This window comes from Triticum dicoccoides, chromosome 6A, assembly GCF_002162155.2.
Source record: "Triticum dicoccoides isolate Atlit2015 ecotype Zavitan chromosome 6A, WEW_v2.0, whole genome shotgun sequence".
Taxonomy (NCBI): Eukaryota; Viridiplantae; Streptophyta; class Magnoliopsida; order Poales; family Poaceae; genus Triticum; species Triticum dicoccoides.
The window spans coordinates 627,604,467-627,615,253 of NC_041390.1; positions in this window are offsets into that span (position 1 = coordinate 627,604,467).

Here is a 10,787-nt window from a genome sequence, read left to right on the forward strand (position 1 = left end):
AACTAGGTATTGGAATACTGATGATCGAATCTCGGGCAAGTAACATACCGATGACAAAGGGAACAACGTATGTTGTTATGCGGTCTGACCGATAAAGATCTTCGTAGAATATGTAGGAGCCAATATGGGCATCCAGGTCCCGCTATTGGTTATTGACCGGAGACGTGTCTCGGTCATGTCTACATTGTTCTCGAACCCATAGGGTCCGCACGCTTAAGGTTACGATGACAGCTATATTATGAGTTTATGCATTTTGATGTACCGAAGGTTGTTCGGAGTCCCGGATGTGATCACGGACATGACGAGGAGTCTCGAAATGGTCGAGACATAAAGATTGATATATTGGAAGCCTATGTTTGGATATCGGAAGTGTTCCGGGTGAAATCGGGATTTTACTGGAGTACCGGGAGGTTACCGGAACCCCCCGGGAGCTATATGGGCCTTAATGGGCCATAGTGGAAGAAGAGGAGAGGCAGCCAGGGCTTAGGCCGCGCGCCCCTCCCCCCTAGTCCGAATAGGACAAGGAGAGAGGGGGCCGGCGCCCTCCTCCTTCTCTCTCTCTCTCTTTTCCACCTCATGAATCCTATTCCAACTAGGATTGGGGGAGAAGTCCTACTCCCGGAGGGAGTAGGACTCCTCCTGGCGCGCCATATGTGGCCGGCCGGCCTCCCCCTCTTGGTCCTTTATATACGGAGGCAGGGGCACCCTAAAGAGACACAAGTTGATCCACGTGATCTATTCCTTAGCCGTGTGCGGCGCCCCCAGCCACCATAGTCCTCGATAATATTGTAGCGGTGCTTAGGCGAAGCCCTGCAGCAGTAGTACGTCAAGATCGTCACCACGCCGTCGTGCTGACGGAACTCTTCCCCGACACTTTGTTGGATCGGAGTCCGGGGATCGTCATCGAGTTGTACGTGTGCTAGAACTCGGAGGTGCCGTAGTTTTGGTGCTTGATCGGTTGGATCGTGAAGACGTACGACTACATCAACCAAACGCTTCCGTTGTCGATCTACTAGGTATGTAGATCATACTCCCCCTCTCGTTGCTATGCATCACATGATCTTGCGTGTGCGTAGGAATTTTTTTGAAATTACTACGTTCCCCAACAGTGGCATCAGAGCCTAGGTTTTATATGTTGATGATATATGCAGGAGTAGAACACAAGTGAGTTGTGGGCGATATAAGTCATACTGCCTACCAGCATGTCATACTTTGGTTCGGTGGTATTGTTGGATGAAGCGGCCCAGACCAACATTACGCGTACGCTTACGCGAGACCGGTTATCCCGACGTGCTTTGCACAGAGGTGGCTTGTGGGTGACAGTTTCTCCAACTTTAGTTGAACCAAGTGTGGCTACGCCCGGTCCTTGCGAAGGTTAAAACGGAGTCAAATTGACAAACTATCGTTGTGGTTTTGATGCGTAGGTGAGATTGGTTCTTACTTAAGCCTGTAGCAGCCACGTAAAACTTGCAACAACAAAGTAGAGGACGTCTAACTTGTTTTTGCAGGGCATGTTGTGATGTGATATGGTCAAGACATGATGCTGAATTTTATTGTATGAGATGATCATGTTTTGTAACCGAGTTATCGGCAACCGGCAGGAGCCATATGGTTGTCTCTTTATTGTATGCAATGCAATCGCGATGTAATGCTTTACTTTATCACTAAACGGTAGCGATAGTCGTAGAAGTACAAGCTTGGCGAGACGACAACGATGCTACGATGGAGATCAAGGTGTCACGCCGGTGACGATGGTGATCACGACGGTGCTTCGGAGATGGAGATCACAAGCACAAGATGATGATGGCCATATCATATCACTTATATTGTTTGCATGTGATGTTTATCTTTTATGCATCTTATCTTGCTTTGATTGACGGTAGCATTATAAGATGATCTCTCACTAAATTATCAAGAAGTGTTCTCCCTGAGTATGCACCGTTGCGAAAGTTCTTCGTGCTGAGACACCACGTGATGATCGGGTGTGATAGGTTCTACGTTCAAATACAACGGGTGCAAAACAGTTGCACACGCGGAATACTCAGGTTATACTTGACGAGCCAAGCATATACAGATATGGCCTCGGAACACGGAGACCGAAAGGTCGAGCGTGAATCATATAGTAGATATGATCAACATAATGATGTTCACCAATGAAACTACTCCATCTCACGTGATGATCGGACATGGTTTAGTTGATTTGGATCACGTAATCACTTAGAGGATTAGAGGGATGTCTATCTAAGTGGGAGTTCTTTAAGTAAATTAACTGAACTTAAATTTATCATGAAACTTAGTACCTGATTAGTATCTTGCTTGTTTATGTTTGATTGTAGATAGATGGCTCGTGCTGTTGTTCCGTTGAATTTTAATGCGTTCCTTGAGAAAGCAAAGTTGAAAGATGATGCTAGCAATTACACGGACTGGGTCCGTAACTTGAGGATTATCCTCATTGCTGCACAGAAGAATTACGTCCTGGAAGCACCGCTTGGTGCCAGGCCTGCTGCAGGAGCAACGCTGGATGTTATGAACGTCTGGCAGAGCAAAGCTGATGACTACTCGATAGTTCAGTGTGCCATGCTTTACGGCTTAGAATCGGGACTTCAACGACGTTTTGAACGTCATGGAGCATATGAGATGTTCCAGGAGTTGAAGTTAATATTTCAAGCAAATGCCCGGATTGAGAGATATGAAGTCTCCAATAGGTTCTATAGCTGCAAGATGGAAGAGAACAGTTCTGTTAGTGAGCATATACTCAAAATGTCTGGGTATAATAATCACTTGATTCAATTGGGAGTTAATCTTCCAGATGATTGCGTCATTGACAGAATTCTCCAATCACTGCCACCAAGCTACAAGAGCTTCGTGATGAACTATAATATGCAAGGGATGAATAAGACTATTCCCGAGCTCTTCGCGATGCTGAAAGCTGCGGAGGTAGAAATCAAGAAGGAGCATCAAGTGTTGATGGTCAACAAGACCACTAGTTTCAAGAAAAAGGGCAAAGGGAAGAAGAAGGGGAACTTCAAAAAGAACGGCAAGCAAGTTGCTACTCAAGAGAAGAAACCCAAACCTGGACCTAAGCCTGAAACTGAGTGCTTCTATTGCAAGCAGACTGGTCACTGGAAGCGGAACTGCCCCAAGTATTTGGCGGATAAGAAGGATGGCAAGGTGAACAAAGGTATATGTGATATACATGGTATTGATGTGTACCTTACTAATGCTCGCAGTAGCACCTGGGTATTTGATACTGGTTCTGTTGCTAATATTTGCAACTCGAAACAGGGACTACGGATCAAGCGAAGATTGGTTAAGGACGAGGTGACGATGCGCGTGGGAAACGGTTCCAAAGTCAACTCGATCGCAGTCGGCACGCTACCTCTACATCTACCTTCGGGATTACTATTAGACCTAAATAATTGTTATTTGGTGCCAGCGTTAAGCATGAACATTATATCTGGATCTTGTTTGATGCGAGACGGTTATTCATTTAAATCAGAGAATAATGGTTGTTCTATTTATACGAGTAATATCTTTTATGGTCATGCACCCTTGAAGAGTGGTCTATTCTTGTTGAATCTCGATAGTAGTAACACACATATTCATAATGTTGAAGCCAAAAGATGCAGAGTTGATAATGAGAGTGCAACTTATTTGTGGCACTGCCGTTTAGGTCATATCGGTGTAAAGCGCATGAAGAAACTCCATACTGATGGACTTTTGGAACCACTTGATTATGAATCACTTGGTACTTGCGAACCGTGCCTCATGGGCAAGATGACTAAAACGCCGTTCTCCGGTACTATGGAGAGAGCAACAGATTTGTTGGAAATCATACATACAGATGTATGTGGTCCGATGAATATTGAGGCTCGTGGCGGATATTGTTATTTTCTCACCTTCACAGATGATTTAAGCAGATATGGGAATATCTACTTAATGAAACATAAGTCTGAAACATTTGAAAAGTTCAAGGAATTTCAGAGTGAAGTTGAAAATCATCGTAACAAGAAAATAAAGTTTCTACGATCTGATCATGGAGGAGAATATTTGAGTTACGAGTTTGGTGTACATTTGAAAAATTGTGGAATAGTTTCGCAACTCACGCCACCCGGAACACCTCAGCGTAATGGTGTGTCCGAACATCGTAATCGTACTTTACTGGATATGGTGCGATCTATGATGTCTCTTACTGATTTACCGCTATTGTTTTGGGGATACGCTCTAGAGACGGCTGCATTCACGTTAAATAGGGCACCATCAAAATCCGTTGAGACGACGCCTTATGAACTGTGGTTTGGCAAGAAACCAAAGTTGTCGTTTCTGAAAGTTTGGGGCTCCGATGCTTATGTGAAAAAGCTTCAACCTGATAAGCTCGAACCCAAATCGGAGAAATGTGTCTTCATAGGATATCCAAAGGAAACTATTGGATACACCTTCTATCACAGATCCGAAGGCAAGACTTTTGTTGCTAAATTCGGAAACTTTCTGGAGAAGGAGTTTCTCTCGAAAGAAGTGAGTGGGAGGAAAGTAGAACTTGACGAGGTAACTATACCTGCTCCCTTATTGGAAAGTAGTACATCACAGACAACTGTTTCTATGACACCTACACCAGTTAGTGAGGAAGCTAATGATGATGATCATGAAGCTTCAGAACAAGATACTACTGAACCTCGTAGATCAACCAGAGTAAGATCCGCACCAGACTGGTACGGTAATCCCGTTCTGGAAGTCATGCTACTAGATCATGATGAACCTACAAACTATGAAGAAGCGATGGTGAGCCCAGATTCCGCAAAGTGGCTTGAAGCCATGAAATCTGAGATGGGATCCATGTATGAGAACAAAGTATGGACTTTGGTTGACTTGCCCGATGATCGGCAAGCAATTGAGAATAAATGGATCTTCAAGAAGAAGACTGACGCTAACGGTAATATTACTGTCTACAAGCTCGACTTGTCGCAAAAGGTTTTCGGCAAGTTCAAGGGATTGACTACGATGAGACCTTCTCACCCGTAGCGATGCTTAAGTCTGTCCGAATCATGTTAGAAATTGCCGCATTTTATGATTATGAAATTTGGCAGATGGATGTCAAAACTGCATTCCTGAATGGATTTCTAGAAGAAGAGTTGTATATGATGCAACCAGAAGGTTTTGTCGATCCAAAGGGAGCTAACAAAGTGTGCAAGCTCCAGCGATCCATTTATGGACTGGTGCAAGCCTCTCGGAGTTGGAATAAACGTTTTGATAGTGTGATCAAAGCATTTGGTTTTATACAGACTTTTGGAGAGGCCTCTATTTACAAGAAAGTGAGTGGGAGCTCTGTAGCATTTCTGATATTATATGTGGATGACATATTACTAATTGGAAATGATATAGAATTTCTGGATAGCATAAAGGGATACTTGAATAAAAGTTTTTCTATGAAAGACCTCGGTGAAGCTGCTTACATATTAGGCATTAAGATCTATAGAGATAGATCAAGACGCTTAATTGGACTTTCACAAACCACATACCTTGACAAAGTTTTGAAGAAGTTCAAAATGGATCAAGCAAAGAAAGGGTTCTTGCCTGTTTTACAAGGTGTGAAGTTGAGTAAGACTCAATGCCCGACCACTGCAGAAGATAGAGAGAATATGAAAGATGTTCCCTATGCATCAGCCATAGGATCTATCATGTATGCAATGCTGTGTACCAGACCTGATGTGTGCCTTGCTATAAGTCTAGCAGGGAGGTACCAAAGTAATCCAGGAGTGGATCACTGGACAGCGGTCAAGAACATCCTGAAATACCTGAAAAGGACTAAGGATATGTTTCTCATATATGGAGGTGACAAAGAGCTCATCGTAAAAGGTTACGTTGATGCAAGCTTTGACACTGATCCGGACGATTCTAAATCACAAACTGGATACGTGTTTACATTAAACGGTGGAGCTGTCAGTTGGTGCAGTTCTAAACAAAGCGTTGTAGCGGGATCTACATGTGCAGCAGAGTACATAGCTGCTTCGGAAGCAGCAAATGAAGGAGTCTGGATGAAGGAGTTCATATCCGATCTAGGTGTCATACCTAGTGCATGGGGTCCAATGAAAATCTTTTGTGACAATACTGGTGCAATTGCCTTGGCAAAGGAATCCAGATTTCACAAGAGAACCAAACACATCAAGAGACGCTTCAATTCCATCCGGGATCTAGTCCAGGTGGGAGACATAGAGATTTGCAAGATACATACGGATCTGAATGTTGCAGACCCATTGACTAAGCCTCTTCCACGAGCAAAACATGATCAGCACCAAGGCTCCATGGGTGTTAGAATCATTACTGTGTAATCTAGATTATTGACTCTAGTGCAAGTGGGAGACTGAAGGAAATATGCCCTAGAGGCAATAATAAAGTTATTATTTATTTCCTTATAACCATGATAAATGTTTATTATTCATGCTAGAATTGTATTAACCGGAAACATAATACATGTGTGAATACATAGACAAACAAAGTGTCACTAGTATGCCTCTACTTGACTAGCTCGTTAATCAAAGATGGTTATGTTTCCTAACCATGAACAATGAGTTGTTATTTGATTAACAGTATCACATCATTGAGATAATGATCTGATTGACATGACCCATTCCATTAGCTTAGCACCCGATCGTTTAGTATGTTGCTATTGCTTTCTTCATGACTTATACATGTTCCTATAACTATGAGATTATGCAACTCCCGTTTACCGGAGGAACACTTTGGGTACTACCAAACGTCACAACGTAACTGGGTGATTATAAAGGAGTACTACAGGTGTCTCCAAAGGTACATGTTGGGTTGGCGTATTTCGAGATTAGGTTTTGTCACTCCGATTGTCGGAGAGGTATCTCTGGGCCCTCTCGGTAATGCACATCACTTAAGCCTTGCAAGCATTGCAACTAAATGAGTTAGTTGCGGGATGATGTATTACAGAACGAGTAAAGAGACTTGCCGGTAACGAGATTGAACTAGGTATTGGAATACCGGCGATCGAATCTCGGGCAAGTAACATACTGATGACAAAGGGAACAACGTATGTTGTTATGCGGTCTGACCGATAAAGATCTTCGTAGAATATGTAGGAGCCAATATGGGCATCCAGGTCCCGCTATTGGTTATTGACCAGAGACGTGTCTCGGTCATGTCTACATTGTTCTCGAACTCGTAGGGTCCGCACGCTTAAGGTTACGATGACAGTTATATTATGAGTTTATGCATTTTGATGTACCGAAGGTTGTTTGGAGTCCCGGATGTGATCACGAACATGACGAGGAGTCTCGAAATGGTCGAGACATAAAGATTGATATATTGGAAGCCTATGTTTGGATATCGGAAGTGTTCCGGGTGAAATCGGGATTTTACCGGAGTACCGGGAGGTTACCGGAACCCCCCGGGAGCTATATGGGCCTTAATGGGCCATAGTGGAAGAAGAGGAGAGGCAGCTAGGGCTTGGGCCGTGTGCCCCTCCCCCTAGTCAGAATAGGACAAGGAGAGAGGGGGCCGGCGCCCTCCTCCTTCTCTCTCTCTCTCTCTCTCTTTCACCTCATGAATCCTATTCCAACTAGGATTGGGGGAGAAGTCCTACTCCCGGAGGGAGTAGGACTCCTCCTGGCGTGCCATATGTGGCCGGCCGGCCTCCCCCTCTTGGTCCTTTATATACGGAGGCAGGGGCACCCCAGAGAGACACAAGTTGATCCACGTGATCTATTCCTTAGCCGTGTGCGGCGCCCCCAGCCACCATAGTCCTCGATAATATTGTAGCGGTGCTTAGGCGAAGCCCTGCAGCAGTAGTACGTCAAGATCGTCACCACGCCGTCGTGCTGACAGAACTCTTCCCCGACACTTTGCTGGATCGGAGTCCGGGGATCGTCATCGAGCTGTACGTGTGCTAGAACTCGGAGGTGTCGTAGTTTCGGTGCTTGATCGGTCGGATCGTGAAGACGTACGACTACATCAACCAAACGCTTCCGTTGTCGATCTACTAGGTATGTAGATCATACTCCCCCTCTCGTTGCTATGCATCACATGATCTTGCGTGTGCGTAGGAATTTTTTTGAAATTACTACGTTCCCCAACAAGTAAAACTCGCATAAATATAAATTTTTGATAATAAAAAGTGTTTTTGTTTGTGATGGTGGGAAGCCATATAATAAATAGATCTAAGACTTGCAAGAATAACCTTTGCATAGATAATATTTACAGACAGACTCAAGGAGAATTCATCCTCGTCTCTAGTTTGTACAAGCCAGTGTTGCGACGGGAACCTAGATTGATGTTGCACATACCCACACCATGGAGATAGTGATCGTAACTATGGTCGTGAAGGAAATATGCCCTAGATGCAATAATAAAGTTGTTATTTGTATTTCCTAATATCATGATAAATGTTTATTATTCATGCTAGAATTGTATTAACTGGAAACTTAGTATATGTGTGAATACATAGACAAACAGAGTGTCACTAGTATGCCTCTACTTGACTAGCTCGTTAATCAAAGATGGTTAAGTTTCCTAGCCATAGACATGAGTTGTCATTTGATGAATGGGATCACATCATTAGAGAATGGTGTGATTGACTTGACCCATTCCGTTAGCTTAGCACTTGATCGTTTAGTATGTTGCTATTGCTTTCTTCATGACTTATACATGTTCCTATGACTACGAGATTATGCAACTTCCGAATACCGGAGGAACACTTTGTGTGCTATTAAACGTCACAATGTAACTGGGTGATTATAAAGATGCTCTACAGGTGTCTCCGTTAGTGTTTGTTGCATTGGCATAGATCGAGATTAGGATTTGTCACTCTGATTGTCGGAGAGGTATCTCTGGGCCCTCTCGGTAATGCACATCACTATAAGCCTTGCAAGGAATGTGACTAATGAGTTAGTTACGGGATGACGCATTACAGAACGAGTAAAGAGATTTGCCGGTAACGAGATTGAACTAGGTATTAAGATACTGACGATCGAATCTCGGGCAAGTAACATACCGATGACAAAGGGAACAACGTATGTTGTTATGCGGTTTGATCGATAAAGATCTTCGTAGAATATGTGAGAGCCAATATGAGCATCCAGGTTTCGCTATTGGTTATTGACCGGAGACGTGTCTCGGTCATGTCTACATAGTTCTCGAACCCGTTGGGTCCGCACGCTTAACGTTCGATGACGATCGGTATTATGAGTTTATGTGTTTTGATGTACCGAAGGTAGTTCAGAGTGCCGGATGTGATCACAGACATGACGAGGAGTCTCGAAATGGTCGAGACATAAAGATTGATATATTGGACGGCTATATTCGGACATCGGAAGTGTTCAGGGTGATTTCGGATAAAACCAGAGTGCCAGAGGGCTACCGGAACCCCCCGGGGGAACTAGTGAGCCTAGATGGGCCTTAGTGGAGAGAGAGCGGGGTGGCCAGAGCAGCCCCCCCCCCTTCCTTCCCCTCTCCCACTCCTTCCTTCCCCCTCCTAGTAGGACTAGGAAAAGAGGAATCCTACTCCTACTAGGAGGAGGATTCCTCCCCTCGTTGGCGCGCCCTAGGGCCGGCCGGCCTCCCCCCTTGCTCCTTTATATACGGGGGCAGGGGGCGCCCTAGAACACACAAGTTGACATTGTTTAGCCGTGTGAGGTGCCCCCCTCCACGGATTTCGACCTCGGTCATATCGTTGTAGTGCTTAGGCGAAGCACTGCATCGGTAACTTCATCAACACCGTCACCACGCCGTCGTGCTGACGGAACTCTCCCTCCACCTCAGCTCGATCAAGAGTTCGAGGGACGTCACGGAGCTGAACGTGTGCAGATCACAGAGGTGCCGTACTTTCGGTACTAGGATCGGTTGGATCGCGAAGACGTTCGACTACATCAACCGCGTTACTTGACGCTTCCGCTTACGGTCTACGAGGGTACGTGGACAACACTCTCCCGCTCGTTGCTATGCATCACATAGGTCTTGCGTGTGCGTTGGATTTTTTTTTGAAATTACTGCGTTCCCCAACAGGTCGAGAAGTCACAAAATTTGCCAGGAGGCGGCAACGATGATCTGAGTATGGATCATCAACCTGAAGAAGAAGGCGAAGGCAAGACGGGGAAACTCAACCCCACGTCGATGTTGAAAGTGTAGTGATGTGATCTTATTGATGACACCAAGAGCGCTGCCAAGGATGGGTCGCCTCAATATTCCGATCACCCTGTAGGAATGGGCGCACCACCACGAGTGCTAGGTGTGTGATGCCATGGTGTCATTGTCGTCAGCTGTGGGAAGGGGCAATCTTTTTGTTTGTTGTGTTGCTGGGCCACTCCACTCTCGAGTGGGTAGAGAGAGCTTTTTACAGGGAGGTTGTCAACAATACATAAGCGCGCAACCAAAAGAGAACATTCCGATTTGGCCAATAATGTATGCCAGGGTGATATTTTGATATTATTGGTTTTCCAATTGTTGTTTTCCTTGCGCCGGGCTCCTTTGTTTGTCATTTATCAACCAAAATCAAAGTATGAGAGGGAAGAGGTAAGAAAGAGAAGGGTGTGATCAAGCTCGTGTAGCGAGCCCATTATCACTCATGGTCTCGAGAGACATACTATGGGACAAAAGCCTATGAGCACCTACTGCATATTTATGGTTGCCAACTGAATTTCCTTTCCCTCGATTGTAGGTCAAGAGAGGAGAGAACGAGACATGAAAAAAAAATCGTAAATAATTTGTTTGACAAGAAAATTAAATGGTTATATGCTAACATGTATACTACTATACGACATACATAACCACCA